Source organism: Saimiri boliviensis, chromosome 3 (assembly GCF_048565385.1).
Source record: "Saimiri boliviensis isolate mSaiBol1 chromosome 3, mSaiBol1.pri, whole genome shotgun sequence".
Classification (NCBI taxonomy): Eukaryota; Metazoa; Chordata; class Mammalia; order Primates; family Cebidae; genus Saimiri; species Saimiri boliviensis.
Genome location: NC_133451.1, coordinates 108186880 through 108209834, shown reverse-complemented (window position 1 = coordinate 108209834; position 22955 = coordinate 108186880). Strand labels below are relative to the sequence as shown.

The window sequence follows — 22955 nt, the reverse complement described above, 5'->3', positions numbered from 1 at the left end:
TTTCCTATAGAAAATACAAAATTGGGTCTTTTCTCAAATCCCATTGTGATGTTTTCTGACTTTTAATTGGTACATTAACACTGTTAACATAGCAGCACTCTTTACAATACCAAAGACCTGGAACCAATCCAAATGCCCATCGATGATAGACTGGACAAGGAAAATGTGGCACATACACACCAGGGAATACTACGAAGCCTTAAGAAACAATGAGTTCCTATCCTTTGTAGGGACATGGATGAATCCGGAAACCATCATTCTCAGCAAACTGACACAGGAAGAGGAAGTCAAACACCGCATGTTCTCATTCATAGGTGGGTATTGAACAATTGGAACACATGGACACAGGAAGGGGAGCATCACACACTGGGGTCTGTTGGGGAGGAATATGGGAGGCACAGCAGTGGGTGGGGAGGTTGGGGAGAGATAACATGGGGAAAAATGCCAGATATAGGTGACAGGAGGATGGAGGCAGCAAACCACATTGCCATGTGTGTACCTATGCAGCAGTTCTGCATGTTCTGCACATGCACCTCAGAGCCTAAAGTGCAATTATATATATATATATATATATATATATATATATATATAAACAAAAAACCAAACAAAATAGTTGGTTTAATATCTACCAGGTTTGCAACTATTTTCTTTCCCCCCTCTGTAGTTTTAATTGAATATTTTATAAAATTCTATTTCAATTATGTCATATCAATTATATTTCTTTCATTAAGAGATTTTAGTGGTTGCCCTACATTTTCCAATATATCTTTCACTCATCTAAGCCAACCTTCAGATAACACTCCACTGCTTCAATTGTAGTCCCAGCCACTCAAACTATTCCTATTTCCTCCCTCCTATCCCCTATCACATTACTTTCATTTTTTCTAATTTACCTATAATTCACAATCACAAATTCATTGCTACTACTATTACTATTACTTTGTATAAACATTTTCTTTTAAGTCAATTAAGAGTTTAAAAAGTAACATTATTTTACCTTCATTTATTTCTTCTCTAATTCTGTTTCTTTCTTTATGTGGATCTGAGTTTCTCATTTATATAATTTGCATTCTCCCTGAAGAACTTTTTCTAACATTTCTTTTAGGGAAGGTCTCTGGCAAAGTTTCTCAGTTTTTTATACTTCTGAGAAGGTTTTGTTTTGAGTGATAATTTCCCTGAATATTGATTTCTAGTCAGTGAGTTCTTTTCTTTCAATACTTTAAATATTTTTCACCACTGCCCTCTTGCTTGCATAGTTTCTGACAATAACTCTACCGGAATCTTGTTCTTGTTTCTATATAAATAAGGTAATCTTTCCCCGTCTGGCTTCTCTCAAGATTTTCTCTTTGTTTTTTTTTTTTTTTTTTTTTTTTTTTGCAGTTTGAATATGATATACCTAGTGTCATTGCTTTTGTTGTTCTTGTTTGTGTATGTGTGTGTTTTTATCCTGCTTTGTGTTCTCTGGCTTCCTGGATCTGTGGTTTTATAACTGTTCTCAATTTCAGAATGTTCTTGGTTATTGTTTCAAATATTTCTCCTGATACTTTCATTCTTCTCCTTCCCGTACTCCTTCCAATTACATCTATATTACAAGCTTGGTAATTTATCTGAATTCTTTTCCACTTTTTTATTATTGTTTCCTTACATATTTCAGTTGGAATGTTTCTGTTGATCTGTCTTCAGTTGATCTTACTGATTCTTTCCTCAGCTGTGTTTGGTCTACTAATAAGCTTATCAAAGGTATAAATTATGTTACACTAACTTTTCAAAATTTCTAGAATTTTCTCTTTTTAAATTTTTAAATTTTATTTTAGATTAAGGAGGTGCATATATGTTTGTTACATGCCTATGTTGCACAATGGTGAGGTTTGGGCTTCCAGTATACCCATCACCCAAATAATGAACATTGTACCCAATAGATAATTTTTCAACCTTCACTCCCCTTGAGACTTCCTCCTTTTTTAAAGTCCCTATTGTCATTTATTTCTATCTTTGTCTATGTGCACCTATTGTTTAGCTCCCACTTATAGGTTAGAACATGTGGTATTTGCTTTTCTGTTTCTGAGTTATCTATCCTAAGATAGTGGACTCCAGTTCCATCCATGCTGCAGCAGAGGACATGATTTTATTCTTTTTATGGCTGTATAGTATTCCATGGTGTATATATAACATATTTTCTTTATCCAGTCAATTGCTGATGGACACAGGTTGGTTCCATAACTTTGCTAATTTGAATAGTGCTGTGATAAACATATGAGTCCAGGTTTTTTTTTTTAATGTAATGATTTTTTTCCTTTGGGATTCCTGAGTCAAATGGTAGCTCAATTTTTAGTTCTTTGATAAATTTTTATACTTTTTTCCATAGAGATTAAACTAATTTAGGTTCCCACCAAGAGTGTAGAAACAGTCAATTTTTTTTGCATCCATGCCAATATCTATTGTTTTTTGACTTTCTAATAATAGCCATTCTGATGGGTGTAAGATGATATTGCACTGGGGTTTTAATTTGCATTTCTCTGATGGTGAATTATTTGAACACTTTTTTAATTTGTCTTTTGGCTACTTGTTTTTCTTGTTTTGAGAAATGACTTTTTGCCTTTACCCACTTTTTAATATTTTTTTTTTCTTGTGGAACTGTTTGAGCTCCATATAGATTCTGGGTATTAGTTATTTGTTCAAAGCATAATTTGCAAATATTTTCTCCCATTCTGTTCATTGTCTATCTACACTATTGATTATATTTTTGGTGTGCAGAAGATGTTAGTTTAAGTTCTATTTGCCTACTTTTGTTTTTGTTGCATTAACTTTCGGGGTTTTAGTCATAAATTATTTGCCTAGGTCAATGTCCAGAAGTGTATTTTTCTAAGTTTTGGTCTAGATTTTTCACATTATCAGATCTTATGTTTAATTCTTTAATTCATCTTCAATTAATTTTTCAATATGGTGAGAGATAGGAGTCCATTTTCATTCTTTCGCATGTGACTAGCCAATTTTCCCAACATCATTTGTTGAATAAAGAGTCTTTTACCGATTGCTTATTTTTGTGGACTTTGTTAAAGAACAGTTGGTTGTAGAAATGTGGGTTTATTTCTGGGTTCTCTATTCTATTGAATTGATCTATATGTCTACTTTTGTCAAAGTACCACACTGCTTTACTTATTATAGCCTTGTAAAATAATTTGAAGTCAGGTAATGTGATGCCCCCGATTTGTTCTTTTGCTTAGGATTACTTTGGCTATTCCAGGCTCCTTTTTATTCCATTGCTTTTCTAATTCTGTAAAAAAATGATGTTAGTACTTTGATAGAAATTGCACTGAATCCATAAACTTCTTTGGGCAAAATCATTTTCATGATTTTTTTAGTTATCCTTATAGAGATCATTCATCTCATTGAGTAAATGTGATCATAGATATATTTATGTGGCTATTGTAAATGGGATTGAGTTCCCAATTGGGTTCTCAGCTTTAATGTTATTGATATTTAGAAATGCTACATTTTTGTACATTGATTTTATATCCTGAAACTTTACTGAAGTTTTTTTTTTTATCAAGTATAGGAGTATTTTGGGGTGGTTTTAAGGGCTTTATAGGTATACAATCATGTCTTCAGCAAAGATAATTTAACTCCCTCTTTTCCAACTTGGATGCCATATATTTCTTCTTGTTACTCCTAGGATTTTTACTTCTATCTTGAATAAGAGTGATGAGAATGTACCTCCTTGTGCTGCTTTAGTTCATAGGGGGAATGCTTTCAACTTTGTCCTAAGTGGCTCTCATTATTTAGAGGTATGCTCCTTCAATGCCTAGTTTGTTGAGGTTTTCTTTTTTTTCTTTCTTTTTTTTCATGAAGGGGTGTTGGATTTTATCAGTTTTTTTCTTCGTCTATTGAGAAAATCATATGGTTTCTGTTTTAAGTTCTCTTAACATGGTGAATCATGTTTATAGATTTGTATATGTTGAACCATTTTTGCATCCCCGGATTAAAACCTACTGGATAGTGATGAATTATCTCTTTGATATGCTGTTGGATGTGATTTGTTGGTATTGCATTGAGGGTTTTTGCATGTATGTGCATCAGGGATATTGGCCTGTGGTTTTCTTTTTTTGTTGTTGTTGTATTCCTGTTTGATTTTGGTAGCAGGGTGATACTTGTTTCAGAAAATGCTTTAGGGAGGAATCCCTCATCTTCAGTTTTTCAGAATTGTTACAGTAATATTGGTCCCAGCTCTTCTTTATATGTCTCGTAAAATTTAGCTATGAATCTGTCTATTCCTGGGATTTTTTGTTGTTGTTATTTGAATACTTTGTATTACTCCTTTGATTTTATTACTCGTTATTGCTCTGTTGAGGATTTTTATTTCCTCCTGGCTCAATCTTGGGAAGTTGTATGTTTACAGGAATTTTCCTCTAGGTTTTCTAGTTTGTGAGCATAAAGATAATCATAGTAGTCTCTAATAATCTTTTGCATTTCTGTGACATCAGTTTTAATGTCAACTTTATCATTTCTGATTGTTTTTATTTGAATCATCCCTCTTGTATTCTTGGTTAATCTGCCTAGTGGTCTACCAATTTTCTTTATCCTTTCAAGGAACTAACTTTTGATTTCATTTATTGTCTGTATTAATTTGGGGGTTCTCAATCTCATTTCGTTCTTCTCTCATTTTGTTATTTCTTCTGCTAGCTTTGTGTTTGGTTTATTCTTGCTTTTCTAGTTCCTTTATGTGTGATGTTAAGTTGCTAATTTGATATTTTCTTATCTTTTTGATGTAGGCATTTAATGCTATAGATTTTCCTCCTTGCACTGCTTTCACAGAGATTTGGGTATGTTGTGTCTCCATTTTCATTCATCTTAAATAATTTTTTATTTCTGCCTGAATTTTATTGTTTACCCAAAAGTCATTCCAGAGCAAGTTGTTTAGTTTCCACGTATTTGTATAGTTACAAGAGTTTCTCTTGGTTTTGATTTCTAAGTATATTCCACTGTGGTCTGAAAAGATATTTGATATGATTTCAATTTTTTTGAGTTTGTTGAGACTTGCTTTATGGTTAATTTTGGAGGATGTTCTAGGCACAAATGAAAAAATGTATATTTACAGTTGTCGGTAGCATGCTCTATACATAACTATTAGGTCCATTTGGTCTAGAGTCCAGATAAGTACAGAGTTTCTTTGTTTATTTTCTGCCTCAGTGATATGCCTAGTGTTGTAAGTGGAGTCTTTCTCTTCTTACATTATTTAACTTTTCTTGATTGTTGTTTACCATAGTTATGTACATTTTCTTGCCTTACAATTCCAACACTTGTGTTCTATCTGAATCTGGTTCTAATGCTTACATGGTTTATTCAGATTATGGGGTGTTCTTCCATTTATCATGCTTTATAATTTGACACACTGGGTAATAAGAACTGAGGTAAATGGACCTTTAATGTGAAGATTTACATTCGTCTGTCTAGGAGCTGGGCTTTGTTTAATGTTTGCTGTTGTTCAGGTGCCAGTGGCTGCAGCTATTATCTTTGATTTTGTCTCTTCTCTTGCTTTGGGCTTCTCTAAAAACCCTTTCTAAGGGATACTGTGTGTCTTCCAACTCTTTCAGCTGTAATTCATTGTTATTATTCATTAATATAATAATGCGTTTTGTGGGAGAAGCATTCTATAATCTTATGATTAAATCTCAGCTTGTCTGCCTCTCTGGATTGTGACCTTCGCAAGTGTTTTTCCAGTAGTATACCTTGTTTTCCCACCTTACATGAGATAGAAGGCTAGAAGGGTCCAGAGTAAGAGGAAAGTGCTTCCCTGTGGGATAAGAGTTAGGTGAGGTTTTTTCTCCTGGAGAGATGGTCTGTGCTATACAGAACATTCTGGGAGTATTTCACAATGATCACTCTTTCCCTTCCCTTGCCAAAACTGTAACAGGAATTTTTTTGGATTAGCATCATGAAAAGCTGACAAAATTTATTTAAGTAAACTAAGATGGTTTGGGAGTTTCCTCAGATTGTAGCCCCCAGGTGTTTCTCACTCTAGACTTAGTCTACTCTTGACCTCCAGCGATTTATTAGAAATGCCATTTCAGTGTTCCTCCCACTTATGGAGCTGCTTCTGCTCCGTGTAAATAGATCTCAGCTCTGACTCTCTAGATTTACTGCTTTCTCTGGTTTTGAAAGTAGCAATTTGCCCTGCAAATCCAGTTCTCTACTAAGGCCAAGAAAAGCCAGTGATTTTCCTCTGTTCATTTTTTCTTGTTTTAAGTATGAAAGTGACAACTTCCAAGCTTTTTACGTGTTGGGAATGAAGCTGGAAGTCTTCATTCAATGTTGTAAAGAAAATTTTCAACACTGATTTGATCAACATCCTATTTTTTTTTTAATCTCGGTACACCGCAACCTCCTCCTCCTGGGTTCAAGTGATTCTCCAGCCTCAGCCTCCTGAGTAGCTGGGATTACAGGCATGCACCATCATGCCTGGCTAATTTTTGTATTTTTGGTAGAGACAGGTTTTCAACATGCTGGCCAGGCTTGTCTAGAACTCCTGACCTCAGGTGATCCAACTGCCTCAGCCTCCCACAGTGCTGGGATTACAGGCATGAGCCACCGCGCCCAGTCTGGTCAATGTCTTCTTAACCTGTGGTCCATGGATCATCTGTACCTGCAAGCAAATTTGTGAACATACTTATGTGTATTTCTCATAGATGTCTAGAATTATTATTAGATTCTCAAAGTAGCCAATGACTTTAAAAAGCTAAGAACAACACGACAGAAAATAATCCTTTTTTCTGTATGTAAAAATACAGCTCAAATCCTCAAGAAAGGAGTAACAAGTAGACACAAGGCACATCACTTATGCTTTCACTTGGATATATATGATTAATTAATGTAAATTTTAAAATAAAAGGAAGTATCTGCTCCACATGTTTAGTTTGTGAAAAGTTAAATTTTCATCAAATAATTTTAACAATACAATTTGCAATTTTGTTTTAAGTAAATTCATCCAAACAGAGGCAAAATTTTTTTTTTAAGATACGACAATTTGAAAATCAAATTGTATAGATGTAGGACTAATGCATGATCTAACAAGACAAAGAACAATGTTTTTTTTAAAGTACTTTTCTAAGAGACAAAGACTTAGCTTCCTCTGCTCATGTAACAGGAAACTAACAATTAATTTCAAACTCGATGCTGGAAGTATCTCTCATGCTACATGCTATACAAATACTAATAGCAATAAAGCATCGTGATAAAAGATGACTTTTAATTTTGTACCATTGTGTAAATCATCATACTTATTTTCCAGGCTGATTAGATGGTATTATGAAAGAAGGTGAAAAAGAAGCCTACATGTGAACATTAAATCAATGTGACTTTTTTGTAAAAAGAACATTATGGTGGCAATATTACACCCCCAACTGTACTGTGTCATCTCTGGCAGATAAAAAGGAAAAGAAGTCCCACTGTTTACAGGGAGAAGATCCTGTGGATCATCCAGCAGTATTTTGCTTTTGCTCAGTATTTTACATTATCATCAGACTTCCTAACAGTAGTTTCTGAAGGATGAAAGTGGACTCTCACTGAGAATTTCACACAAATGGATTAATTTACGTCGCCATTTTTGGCATGTTGCCATGGATACAGCCATCTGAAGGCTTCGGTGCAGCTCTGAGTTGATTGACGGTCCATTCATAGTGTAAGGCTTTACAAAACCAGTTACATGAAAAGACGCTCATTAGTGGACAAAGGCCTTATATACACATTTTGGTGATGCTTCCAAGGCTGAACATTACCTCTCAGTAAATCTGACCTTCATATCAATATCACCAATGATAGCTGGAACTACACCATGAAAAATATATATTCAAAAATACTGTAGAGTTATCATATTTATTCCATACATAGCTTTATTTGGCCTTCATTCAAATCTAGCTAAAAGAAGGTGGAATAAAACATGAACCAAAAAGGGTTGGTGTTATAAATTCTATATTTTCGTTAAAAAATCAGAGAACAAAAGGTTGTTTCTCATTATGAACCTACAGACTGGTACATGCTTAGATTAATAAAGGGAATAATTTCTGCTATTTACTATGAAATGGGGGACAAAAAACAGACTTTTGGTTTCTTTCTGCTTTCTGCATGCTATAGTCCATTGGGAAATATAATGGTGACATTTTACATTGTCACAAACCCAAGTGTATAAAGATATAACTTTATTTCTCTGTACTTAAACTTAGCCCATGAGACTCTTAGTAATAAGCCTTCTTATTTATTCAAGGTAATTCTGTCAACTCTGGTAGAACAATCTGGGGTATCTACTCTACCCATTCAAGATACATCCCACCTCGTACCTCTGATTTTTTTCTCCCTGGTTGTAATCTGAATTCCTCAGGTGCCTTAAACATTGCCTTGTAATCAAAGTGGAGGACTGTCTTCTATGCTCGCCGCTGCCCCCATTGGCTCCTGCAAACCTGTCTCTCTGGCCTTGAGCACTGGCCCCTGTCTTGTTACACCTTCTGCTGATAGTGATATCCACACAGAGCAGCCAGCTGTTAGGTCCATGCTCCACTGTGATTCTCAGTCTCCATGCCAGCCCTGGTGTCCGTCTGCTCAGCCATTATTCTGCATCTCTCAGAGGATGCTTGTATGCTTTTCTTCAAGACCCTGGGAGGCTGACCTCAGACTTGCCTGCATAGACATCTCAGCACCTGAGACAGAGAGAAAGAAGGTTTTTAGCTAAGTGGACAAAGAGAAACTTTGTCAAACTCCACTGAATCATGACTAGCTTTGACTTCTCATATTGTGTCACACTCAACGAGTAAACTACATGTGAAGTTGATTTTGAGACTTTGATGTTCTTTAGCTATGAGTCTTTCTTTACTTCTATCAAAGGGCCAGAAATAACAACTCTTTCAGAACTTTCATCATTCAGGATTCCTGCTGTTTTCCTTGAATCCAAATCAAAAGACATCGTTTGGCACATAAACCATGTATAATAAAAGCTAATCCATCAACCTGACAGCATAAATGAAAATGAGACCCTACTGTCCTCTCCATTGCTGATAGATTCAGGAGGATTTACTATTCTGCCTTCTCTTTTTCAGTGAAGTTGGGCCAGAATATTTTTAAAAAATCAAAATCAAAATTTTGGAACTGCTTACTTAGAAAAATTTTAAGACAAATCAAAATCATAAAATTTTGGAACTGTTTGCTTGGAAATATTTTATGTGAATTAAAATTTTAGCACCTAAATGAATCAGAACACCATTGAACTGTGGAATGTGGGAATATGTGCACACGTTTGTACAGGTGCATCCTACATGGAAATGTTCTTTGTTAACACAATCTGATTCATTTCTCCTAAAGCAGTGGAACTGGGGGGAAATGCTGTGAATTACTTATGGGAATAAATTGTACAGGTATAATGTGAGGCTAGGATAGTGTCTTTACATTTCATGTCTATTTTTCAAATCATTATGTGCAAATTATCCAAGCTAATTACTTGAGGGTACAGAAAGACACTGTGAAAGGGCTGGAGGGACACGGCCTAGGAATGTAAGCCATGTAAGCTAGAAGGAAGGACAACTAATAAGGAAAAAATAACTCTTAAAAGAGAGAACCTCAAAAGGCAAAAACAAAGAGTTTAAGGCATTTTGTCAAAAGAGAGCAATTGCCAGGCAGTTCAGAGAAGTATAGAACTTAATTCTTTATTATCTGATTTGTATCTGTTGTAAAGGCCTTTCTAGTTTCCTTTTGGATTATAAAGATAATATTAGATTGACGTTTTTCCTATATTTGTATTTGAAATTCAATGGTGGCTAATTTTCGGATCATACTTTGATCAGGATGTAGTAGAAATGCCTTTGTGTTCAGTTTTCTGTGAAGTCTCAACTCAAAACCTTCGAAAAGTGGACAGAAATTCTCAAGCCCTAAAAGTATTAAATGGCAGTATATAAAGGAAAGAATCAGCAAACAACCATCTGGGAAAAGTCATTTCATTGATAAGAAGCATTGTTATAGATGGAGAAGTAGTGGCACAGGGCGTTTCTTGGGTCTTATTTAGGCAGACATATGCAGTTAGGAAATGATCAAATAAGCAAATAGTTCATAGAAGAGGATTAAGCAGTCTTTCACCTTAGTCAAGCCACAGTTGGAAAACATCTGTGTGTATCTTTTTAAAGTCTTGGTTCCTTTTTCTTCAGTTTTTTTTTTTTTCTTTTCTTTCTTTCTTCTTTTCTCTTTTTTTTTTTTTTTTTTTTTTTTTTTTTTTTTTTTTTTTGGTGGCGGGGAGACAGCTCTCACTCCTCACTCCTATCACCAGGCTGACCAAGCTGGAGTACAGTGATGCAGTCATGGCTCACTACAGCCTCAACCTCCCTGGGCTCAGGGGATCCTCCCACTTCGGCCTCCCAAATTACTCAAAATATGCTGGCCAACACAGAAACAGGAAAAATAAAGGTCACATAAACATTTGAAAGAAGATGATAAAAAGTGTCATCATGTGGCCAGGCGTGGTGGCTCATGCCTGTAATCCCAGCACTTGGGGAGGCAGAGACAGGCAGATCACCTGAGGTCAGGAGTTTGAGACCAAACTGATCAACATGGAGAAACCCTCTCTCTACTAAAAATACAAAATTAGCTGGGTGTAGTGGCACATGCCTATAATCCCAGCTACTTGGGAGGCTGAGGCAAGAGAATCGCTTGAACCTGGGAGGCAGAGGTTGCAGTGAGCCAAGATTGTAGCATTGCACTCCAGCCTAGACAACAAAAGTGAAACTCCGTCTCAAAAAAGAAATTGTCATCATGTGCATATTATATTATGTGCTCCCAGGAAAACTCAAGACAACCTGTAGAAAAACTTTCATAATTAACTAAAGAGATTAGCAACCAACAAAAAAAATTCATAGAAGTGAATATTTTATGCTAATTTATTTAAAAATTGTTCTAAAACCATAGTTCTAATAAAAGTAGTGCCTTAGTTCAATCAGGCTGGTATAAAAACATACCTTAGACTGAGTAATATATAAACAAAGCAATTTATTGCTCACAGTTCTGGTGGCGGGGAAGTCCAAGATCAAGGTGTCAGCAGATGTATTGTTTGGTGAGGGTATGTCCCATTTTTGTAGTGACAGGGTTTTCCTGTGTTACCCAGGCGGTTCTCAAACTCCTGGGCTCAAGTGATCCACCCACCTTGACCTCCCAAAGTGCTGGGATTCAGGGGTATTGTCAGCCATCACACCCAGCAGTTTTAGTTAATTTTTCTGTCTAAGGTGTCAAAAGTACTTCAAGGGAAAGAATAATTCAAAAACATAAAGTCTTAGGGAGAATATTACACCATGTTTTCTCATGTATCAGAAGAGAAAAACAAACTCCCTCAGTCCTCTTTTGTTAGAACACTAACCCCATCATGAAGGGTCTGTCCTCGTGACCTAGTCCCTTCCCAAAGATCCCCCACCTCTTAATACCAACACACTAAAGATTAGATTTCAACATGAATTTTGGAGGGACACAGACATTCTGACCATAACAAGAAGCAAAAAGAGATGAAATACTTAAGTAGAAATGTGTAGGACTTAGATGAAGAAAATTACCCTCAAGGGATGAAAAATGCATTGAGTAAATAAAAAGACCATATTTATAGAAAGATCATGTTTGTGTGTGAAAAATTCAACAGTATAAAAAGGTTTTATTCTAGAATTGTAATGCAGTATCCAACTATTAACCTGAGGGTTTGCTGGTATTTTCATTTTATTTATACCAATTATACCAGTTAAAAACACTTGATAACTCCTTGTGGAAGAAATAATTGAACATGCATTTATGTGAACTGCTATACGAGATGCTGGGAATAAAATAACAAACAGGAAATATACAGTCCCAGCTCATGGAGGTTTTATTTATGGTGTGAGAGACAAAAATTTAAAAATACCCCAAAAAATTACAGAACGTAACACATAATCAAGTTTCTATTCTAGCAGCCCAAACCTAATTAAACAATTAAGGTCTCTCTGGGAAGAAATCCTTAAACTATAACAAAGTCGTTTAAAGATAGATTCATACATCTAAAAAGACTGAAAATCTGCATAACACAAGTGATGAAGGTTATTGATAATATTCTTATCTTTAGTCTACATGTATTATTTAACATTTTGATAATTAAGACATCAGTGTCTAAGAAAATAACATATTAAATTAATTTTTAAAGTGACTTGAAATTAAGGACCATAGCCTAAATATTGGTTATTTTTTCTAGAATGTCCTATGTGTATTTAAGCCCTGGGCTTAATCATCTGTGTATTTCCCCAGTGTGAAAAATGCATTCAGTCAGTGAGTGAATATAGATAAAGACAATTGACACATATTTTCTCATAGTGTATGTTTAATGTTCCTTTATTCTTTATTCACAAGCATATCCAGAGTACTCTGAGTGCTGAAATAGCTACAATCTTTATTTCAGCAATTTATATAATCATATTTTATTTATATATAAATGTGATGAAAAAATCAGAACATCACTACTTATCTGACTTTTACAAAATATTCTATACAATTTCTTGATGTTATTCCAAAAGTAGCCTCTGATTTAGTTTGCCACTAGAAGAAATTAGTCAGATTGCTCTTGTAATTATAGATAGCTCTTTAAATAAATGTCTGCTGATAGCATTATTACTTACTAAGCCACAAATATGCATATAAAAGCCTTTGAATTCATCTCTCTAAAATTTCTGGACGATATGGTCAATGGAATAAACCTTTCACTAATTAGAATACATTAAAAATAAGTATTTCTTTCTTTTTTTTTTTGTGAGCCAAATAATTTATTTCTTCATTTCTTGCATTTGGAGTACTCTTCGATGACATCCTTGGCCTGAGACTCCTTGCCATAGTCCTTAACTACTACACAACAGGAACCAACCACTTTCCGGGGCTTCCCCTCTCTGTCAATTTTACAGAGGCCTACTCATTCCCCTAGTTTCTTCTTGTCATCAACCTTAATTAGGTTGATCTGTGTTCATCACAAAGGGCCTCCACCAACTTGACATACATAGGCTCATCACAGTTGGATGCAAGCATTCAAAGATGGGCTTGGCGCTTCTCTAAGGCTTTGGCAGCTTCGCGAATTCCACGTGCTAGGCCATCGTGGATGAGGGCGGTCTTCAGCCCCTCTTGTAAAGCAGTATTAACATCCATTACACCTCCAGCAGCAATGCCTTCCTCAGCCATGGCGGTGGGTTACCGGTGAAGCAGAATCTTGAACGCACCCAGGCCTCCGCCTCCGCATGACTCGGCGGCGGGAACAGGGCAGTATTTGTTTCTAATACATTTTTACTAATAAGCCCATTTATCTACTGTTTTCTTTTTAAAATATGGAGGACTTAACATATTTCCATGCAAGATATGAAGATAATTTTAATAACGCTCTTGATATCTACATAAACTTCAGTACTTTAGAGCTTTACAATGAGTAATCTTAAAATCAGTGTAACTATCAACAGATATTTTTAGAATTCACTTAATACACAAAAACATACTGAATCTGAAAAATATACCTCTTGTAAATACTGTATTCTAATGCTCTTCAAAAGGTGTAGTTAAATGATCATTTTTACAGATGATGAACTATTTAGATTTTCATATTATATTAACTCTTCAAATATAATTTCCCATTAAATAGCCCATGATGCTTCTAAATAAATTTAGTGGGTAAAATTCATGACATGCTACAGATCAAATGAATCTCAGAATTAGAAATGCAGGAGCCTATCAAAGTTGGACTTCAAAGACTGTCCTTAAGAGCGATAATTGGTAAGTGGTATGAAAGTCAATTAGAAGCTTCATGAGCAACTAGGAGCCAAAGCATTGTGGTCCTGGCTCAAAGAGCCTCCAACGGAATGTCCACCTCAATCCATTATGAGCAGAGTTCAGTTTGTTTTACATGACACTTGTGTACTTCATCAAGGGAAGTGCTAATCAGCAAGCAATCACTTTTATTTCAACATTTAATGCTTATAAAGGGTAAGTCACTGGTAGCTCTTCCAAATGATCTCCCGTACAGGAAAAGAGAAGCCAGAATAAGCAATACAAATCTGTTGCCCCTCCAGTGACCTCTATCTTGAGCTAGAGTTACTTCCTGATGTAGATGTTGGAGATGGCTCATTTTGCATGTGACTTTAATCCAGGCCAGCTCCCTAAAATGAGACAAAAATGAAGCTTTAGATCCCAAAGAACCAAAGCAGGGGTGAGATAGGATGTGTGCTACTGCTCAACATGGCTCACTACTACTTTGGGTGGGATTTTTGTTTTCTTCTCTTGTATACTATGGGCTCCCCTTCTGATAGTGAAGAAGAGGAAAAGACTCTGTGCCCTTTATATCCAGAGTCAAATATCTTCCATTCACATTGGCAGTAAGAAAGCTGAACAAGGAGCAACTATTTCAATGGACAGAAGAGTTTTATATATGAAAGATTTACTGCTAGCAGTTATCCCTTAAGGTCTGGAACAAAATGTGTTTCTAAAAAATCTTTGTGCTGAATGGGATAGAGGGAAACTGTCGGCAAAATGAGATCATGAGCATACAAAACTTGCCTGGTGTGTGTTACAAATTTAGTGATACCTTGGTTTTCGTCTATGATATCAATGCCAGCTAGCCTATCTTAGCCAGTGGCCAAATAAATAGATTCTCTGACGGTCCTGACATGCAACTTGTACCTCATCTGCCTAAGCGTTCCAGAAAACGGGGAAATTTGACACTAAGCCTTCAAATACAAAGATTCATACAGAGTGTGAACATAACAGTCACATCATAGGTATTTGTTCAGTAAATTTGGACACAAGTTTATCACCATTCTATTTTTCATTTCCTCAAAGATTTGATGCAAAAAAAGAATGGGGATAGGAAAAGCATCCCTAGGGGCATTCATTTGAATCATCAAATATGCTAAGATAATGGAGAAAAGTAGAAAAACTATTAGCCTATCTCCGTCTTTTTTTTTTTTTTTTAAAGGCAGGGAGTATATTTCAAGAAAGCAGAAGTTACAGGCAAAATTATAAGTCAACAGATAGAGGTTACACATTGGTTTGGCCTGAAAAGGCTGGATACCTCAAAGCAGGGGCTTTCAGATCATAGATCGATTCAAAGATTTCCTAACGTCATCAGTTAAGGAAGAGAAGCTTTGTTTAAATGTTTGGGGGTCAGCAGAAAAGAATGTTAGCTCTGGCTTGTGGGTGTGACCTCCTCGGGCCCCTCAAGAAGAAATGTAGAGCAAGGAATGGCGGTCTGAGATCAGTCCTCAGCTCCCCGTTATCTGATTTCAGCATGCCAGTGGATCTGTCTGGTGGGGGTCCAGGTTTACGATGATAATAGGCCATTGGCAAACTGAGGAGCAAGGAAGCTGGTCCGAGTCCAAAAGCTGAAGAACTTGGAGTCTGACGTTAGAGGGCAGTATAAAAAGGCATTATTCTAGAATTGTAATGCAGTATCCAACTATTAACCTGAGGGTTTGCTGGTATTTTCATTTTATTTATACCAATTATACCAGTTAAAAACACTTGATAACTCCTTGTGGAAGAAATAATTGAACATACATTTATGTGAACTGCTATATGAGATGCTGGGAATAAAATAACAAACAGGAAATATACAGTCCCAGCTCATGGAGGTTTTATTTATGGTGTGAGAGACAAAAATTTAAAAATACCCCAAAAAATTACAGAACGTAACACATAATCAAGTTTCTATTCTAGCAGCCCAAACCTAATTAAACAATTAAGGTCTCTCTGGGAAGAAATCCTTAAACTATAACAAAGTCGTTTAAAGATAGATTCATACATCTAAAAAGACTGAAAATCTACATAACACAAGTGATGAAGGTTATTGATAATATTCTTATCTTTAGTCTACATGTATTATTTAACATTTCAATAATTAAGACATCAGTGTCTAAGAAAATAACATATTAATTTAATTTTTAAAGTGACTTGAAATTAAGGACCATAGCCTAAATATTGGTTATTTTTTTAAGAAAAAGAAAGGTTTATCACAGTTGTTTTATTAAGTGAAATATTTTCAAAAGCTATATTCTGAAACAGGTCACAATTTCTCTTCCTATTCTACATCACAGAAGACTAACTGTATAGGATAATGAAGGAAGTGAATGCTCTGCAGTTATGGTAAATAAGACTTTGTAAGCCTGAGAGATGGTTACAATGCAAGAGATGAATACTTTCAAAAAAGAGTCAGTGAATCAATTTTGATAAAGGAAGAATAGTCAAATGTGGTCAAGAGTAGCGAAATAGTACAGAGAGCTTGAGGAAAATTTAGAAAGAACGAGAAGCTCTTTAGTAAGTACTATAATAGAAAGTATTAGAGTTTTGTGGAGATTGAGCAATCAACACATTGTCTTAAAAATAACTGAGGATTCCAACTAGACGAATCTGCATTGATCCCTTTCTGCGTGGCAGCTGCTCTGTTAGCGTCTGTCCCCATGAAGTATGGATTAATTATATAACCCACCCCGTGAGGCGTGGATTTAATTTTCACAACCTCATCAAGATATATGAATTTGTAACCCATTGTTACACGTGCGGAGGCCAATATTCAGAGTCAGTGTCTTGCCAAAAATCATTATTATTAAAGATTAGACTGACAATGATGGCAGTAATGGCCAAATAAAGAAGTGTGGATCAAGAAGAAAGGAAGGTCAAAAAAGATGTGAAGAAATAGAAGCCGCACAAAAATTTGAATTAAAGTAAGGAGCTTGGCTCCAACTCACATCATGCTGAATTACCTTCCTTCTCAAGAAAGCACTGTGCTTTCTGGTTTCTGGACTCTTGCTCAGGATTGCTCACCTTGCCTGGAAAACCTGCACCTTTCTACTTTCTCCCATGCAGTTCTCTTTGCCTCGTAACTCATCCTCACCACTTTCTTCAGAAGACCTGGGCCAGCACCCTGGGTCATGTGGGTGTCCCTCAGGCTCTCCAAGCACTTTCTCTGTGCTATCTCAGTAGCCACACACACCACTCCATGGCTTCATGTTTCCTAATGTGTCTGTCTATCCCTCTGGGCCATGAGCTTCTTGATATCAAGAACTGTCTTTTTCACTTTTTTAACTGTGGAGTTTTATTCGGCACCTGGGACATTTCCTCCATGGTTTTTTGGTAACAGGATGGCTTTGCCTTTTGAAGAGGAATGGAGAAATAAAAACAAGCCAACAGTTCAGGCAAGTCATATTGGGGGCTTGATGACACAGTGAGGTAGTGAAGAAGTTTTTGAAAAACTGACCAGCTGTGCCTCTTAGATCTTTACTCATTTGAAGAGACTTTCCATTACACTTGAAATGAAATTCAAGTTTCTCACCTTCCCTATCCAGCCCTATGTGATCTAGCTTCTGCTGTCTCTCCAGCCTCATCTCCTATTTCTCTTCCTCTCATTCTCTGTCTTCCAAACCCAGTGGCCTCTTGGCTATTTCTGGGATATATCAAATGCTTTCCTACCTGGGACCTTTACAAAGCTGGCTTCATTTTAACATTTAGGTTACTATGTCTCCCAGGAGGACTCCAACAATGACAAGTGAATATCTCCTTCCCACCTTCAGGTATTTTTCTGTTCTTTCAGTGTCTATTAGTCTCTAAATTTATATTGTTTGCTGTTTGTATGGTGATTTACTTGTTTTTCTTTCATCTCAGTACTGGAAATTTAAGCACTATGAGGGCAGGTATATGCTCTTTTCATTTTTAAATACCCAATGTCTGGAACATAGTACATGCTCAATAAATATTCCTGAATAAGTGAATACATTGATCAACCACCCTGTGCTTTTGCTATGGGGCATATCAGTCTGAACAAATAAACATAAAAATAATGGCTAATATAATAGTTAATGTATATTAATTTGCTATATTCTGGGCATTTTCTTAAGTGCTTTATACATACTAATAACTGTAGTATTTGGAAAAATCTATCATTATGCCAATTTTACACACAAAAACTAAGGCATGGATAATCTATGTTGTGTATACCATACAGTATAATACAGTAAAATATAATGTGAAGATACATAAATGACAGCCTTTGGTTTTCTAATTTACCATCTAGCACATGATGTCATTTCTGAAATAAATTGCCTTTTACTTCCTTTTTCCCTCTCATCTTGCAGGAAATTCTTACTCTTCCTTCTGGATTTAGTGGACATCTTGCAACCACTGAGTAGTTCATCTAAAGTGTCACCTACAATATTAGATGTGCAACCTCATTGTCCCCACAGAGCTTTCTATATAATTGTGTTAAAGCTCATAGCACATTTAAATTAAAAATTGTATTTACCTGGCTGTCTCTCTGATTAGACAGAGTTCTTTGAAGGCAGGAGTATTGTCTTTCTGCTGCCACTGTCATAACACCTACCTGTCATCACATCTAATACAGAGTAGTCTCAGAAAATGTTTATCAAATTGTTACCATTGTTCATATCCTGAGAAATTTTAAAAATTGCTTGTTCCTGTAAAAGTAAGAATCCAAATTTTTACCAATTAAATAGGTTTTTTAAATTATTCATCCAGAAATAAATATAATTTGGTAAAATCATCAGATTATTCAGATACATAGTTCTTATTTTAACCATGTCAGAAACAAGTGTCCTGCAAACCATCTATTGGTTTTAGAAATATACATAAACTCAACTTGTCCTTAGCCATGTTATGAAGGCATACCAATTGGGTTTTGGATTCCCTTCACAGATAAGTCATAGTTCACTTGGCTACTACTGAGATCACTCTGTAATACTCACTTTGTTCATTCTAGATAAGAAAACCTCTAGCAGGTCAGCTTTGGGATTTAGTTAAGCAGATAATCTAAAACACTGGTATGTTTTATTCAATCTTAACGAATAATCCACACCTTTGGAGTCTACTGTATATATTGGACTCGAAACTTAGAAGGAGAAGTGTTCTCATAATATTTTTCAACACAGTTTGTTTCTACCTATAGCCAAAACTAATATAAAAGAGATCTGTCAACACACTAAGGTCCAAGCTTGGAGTTACAAAAAAAAAAAAAAAAAAAAAATGAAGGAGAAAAGTAGAAGTCTGAAATTTTAAAAGGTTCCAATTCGGGCTCACAGTTAAAACAACACAACAATAAAACCACAAGAAAAGGGGCAAACACATTGGATAATCATACTTTATTTTAGTAGATTATGGTGTGGTTTACATTCAAATATGAACATAACCCATTCAGTTTGCCCTGCCTCCGGCAAATTCACTTCAAGTAAAAGGACTCAGAGATGATGAGAAGATAAGAGTTCCAAGGAGGGCAGCCTATCATAAGAAACACAATAACAGGAAATAGGTGGTGGTCACGAGTATTAAAATGTGCCTTAAGTGTGAACTTAGGGGGAGAAAAAGTGCGAACAAAGCAATGACTGAAGCCAAGAAGCGGAAGAGTGCTTTTGCTATGGGAGAAAGCTTTGCCTGCATCTTAGAATAAGTTGATTTTTCACTGTCAGGCAACTTTAATTAAATCCATGCTCTAGGAGAAGTGCCCCCTATCCCCCCCACACACACACACACAAATGTAAGATACCACCTGGGCTTGAATTTACAACTAGTTTGCACACCTGAAGATACTTTAACTTTTCCAGAAGCATTTCAAATGTTTAATTTATTAATATGGGAGAATTTTTTTTCTAGTATTCTCTAAGGAGAAGCACCATTTAATTATCTTAACTACATTTGATATAATCAAATACTTGTTTGAAGTGGACTAGAATTCCAGGAAGCTTGTGACACCCAGCTCCAGCTGCATTATTTAGGTACCTAATTCCAGGTAAACTAGAGCACAAATAAAACCACAATATACAGAACCTGTATGAGAAAAGATAAAAGCATACCAATCTAGAGTCAATCTCTTTAAAGAGTCATTTTGAAAGGTTACAGTATTTATTAGCCTTCAGATGCTGCAATGTTAAATCCATTTGGAGAAAATCTTTTCCATTTCCACTTTTTTTCTTCAGGAAAATTGGTGTCATCTACCATAATCATCTACTTTATTCACTGGGCTATTTCTGTCCTTTCAGCAGCCCCCTAAATTTAAAGTTTACCCTTAAAGAGCAAACTTCTATCACCACAGAAAATATTCAAGATTCAAAGTAATTTTTTAAATGGAGCTCAAAAGTCATCTGAGTAGAACAAAATGCATAATATTCCAAGGCAGAGATGGTGAGTAAAATAACTCTAGAATGTTGCTATTGGTATTGTTTTTAATTTTTTCTTAATCCTCCATATTTACATTATAATTGTAATGCGATGTTTATCCCTCCCATTTCTAAATAATTTATTTTCCATAGTTCCTGAAAATATTTCAAAATGAAACCAAATAAGGTTACAAAATGCACATCTGCACAACTCACGGGCCCATTTGTGAAATATGGTGCTCATTACTGATAGTGGAATTGGTGGGGAATTTGAAACCCATTTAGAAATGTTAGGAATTCTCTCAGGAGACGTAAGAACCTTATTTGGACTGAAGCTGTCTGCAAAAATATGAAAAGAAAGACTCAAAGGCTAGGTTGCTATTTGTGCATCTTAATGTGCTCCAGTCACAGCACAGTTGGGTGGAGATGGCTCATTCTCTTCTCACTGAGGGGAACAAGAGAAAGTTAATTGAGAACAGTGCAGAAATGCTCTACCAGCTGCCTGTCTTTCATTTCCAGAAGCAGCAGAGAAGGTTAAAAAACCTATTTGTGTTTGAAAGATTCTTTCTCATTCACACTGCACGACAGTTACGGATCCCACAGAAGACTTGGCTGCCATCTTCTTATTTTGAATTCTTTTGAATCCTAGGAGAGTTGGAAACAAGAATGAAAGACAAAGAGCTATTACATTGAAGACAGTGAGAAATTTCAGAGGGATGCGCATGCTTGGAGCTACTTTCAAAATGTTCAGATTCCTTGTTTAAGCACTAGTTAACAAACTAGGGTTTGAGAACTGCTTGAGAGTCCAGGCTGCCAGTCATGCCAAATTCATGAAAACTGGATATGTTTCTGTGGTAAGTTTAATCTGGACCACACATAAGAAAAGGTTAAACCAGATTATATTGGCAGTCTGTCCAAACCACGCTAAGATGTAAGGCAGCCGCTACTTCCTGATCTAACAACAGTTGGGGAACCCCAGATTGAAAAGTATGTCATTGTCATGCAGATCGAGATTTAGATCACCTGACTAATCCATAACGATCTTTCGACTTTCCCTTTGCTGGAATTGAAGTACCTGTGGGAAGCCTTCCCCAATGGTCGTGGTTGTTAATCCCCACAATGGACAGTGACTGCTCACTCCTCTCAAATTTTGAACCTATTGTGTTCCTCTGGTGATACATTGGTAAGCAAAAGCAAGCCAGGACCCTGCATCCAGGGGATGTGAAAGTGAAAGTGAAAGAACATAAGATGAAGACAAGATGTTAAATAACATCCAGATAATTAATTTCATTCCAATTTCAATAAAAGCTACCAAAAAAACAAGAAGAAGAAGAAGAAGGAGAAGGAGAAGGAGAAGGAGTAGGAGAAGGAGAAGGAGAAGGAGAAGGAGAAGGAGAAGGAGAAGGAGAAGAAGAGGAAGAAGAAGAAGAAGAAGAAGAAGAAGAAGAAGAAGAAGAAGAAGAAGAAGAAGAAGAAGAAGTAGTAGTAGTAGTAGTACAGGCTACTGGGAAAGCAAAGATCATATATTACCTACCACTTACCCCAATACTTTGCATCCAACTCTGGCTTGCTTTTGCTTTCTAAGGGCAATCTATCGCCCTGGTTCTGGGAATCAACCTAACCTTTCTGGGTAGGTCACAAGCTCAGGATACTCAGAGACGTGACCCGAGAGAACAATTATCTAGCAGAAATCCTTGTCAATAGCCATTTAAAAAATACATTATGACCAATTTATGCTTACCTGAATTATATCAAAGAACACACTTCCATAGCAAAGGGAAGAGGGAGATTATTGGCAATAATCTCCCTGTGGCTGCTGCTTGTATTGGGTAGGGTTGTTGAGGAAGAGGAATTCCTAAATTTCTATGTCATGTTCAGCTACTATCTGAAACCTGTGGGAAAGGAAAATGGAAAGACTGAACTTTCAAATCCTTCCCCTTCTATGCCTCTAAAGCAGGCGTCCCCAAACTATGGCCCCCAGGCCGCATGTGGCCCTCTGAGGCCATTTATCTGGCCCCCCGCCGCACTTCAGGAAGGGGCACCTCTTTCACTGGTGGTCAGTGAGAGGAGCACAGTATGTGGCGGCCCTCCAACGGTCTGAGGGACGGTGAACTGGCCCTCTGTGTAAAAAGTTTGGGAACGCCTGCTCTAAAGGGTGGAACATATAGTGGTAGGCTCCTGGTAGGCAGCAACCATTCGTGAGTCTTCAGTGATGCAAAGGGAGCTATGGGACCAAGCAGAAGGTAGAAAGTTAAATTTTTTATCAAAATTAAATGGGGTGAATTAAGTTGGGGTCAAGGAATGTTGGAAATGTAGAGAAAGGAGACTTAGTACCCCCCAACTCTGTATGCTGAACACGGTATGTTTAAGTGATGCTTTGAAGGAAAACAGGATGTGGTCAAGTCTAGGGAGTTTCTGTGAAACAAATATACGCAGATGCACAGTGATGTTGTACACTCCTTATTTCGGCGGAAGTAGGAACTGAGTCAAAGCTGAAGTCATCCTACAGTCATGCACGTGGCCCTCCCCTGCGGCCCTCCTTGCTAGCTCCGCTGGATCTCACCACTTAGTCTGCATTCTGGCCCATCTTTGTACTCTCAACCAAAACTGGCCTCTGTGAGTACCATTCATTCAAGATCCCACTTTCTGAGGGTTTATCTGACAAGCTGACGGTTGCTAAGGTAGTAGTGACTAATACACCTCCCGGATTACTCATCTTCGTGGTAATAGGAGCATATAAGATCTTATCTCAGAGGAGTGAACATAATGTGATGGACACTGGAAGCATGG

At 36.5% G+C, this 22955-nt stretch overlaps 1 pseudogene; it reads right to left on the bottom strand.

Moving 5' to 3' along the window:
* Positions 1-12764: 12764 nt before the first annotated feature.
* Positions 12765-13203, bottom strand: LOC120363653 (small ribosomal subunit protein eS12-like; annotated as a pseudogene).
* Positions 13204-22955: the final 9752 nt, after the last annotated feature.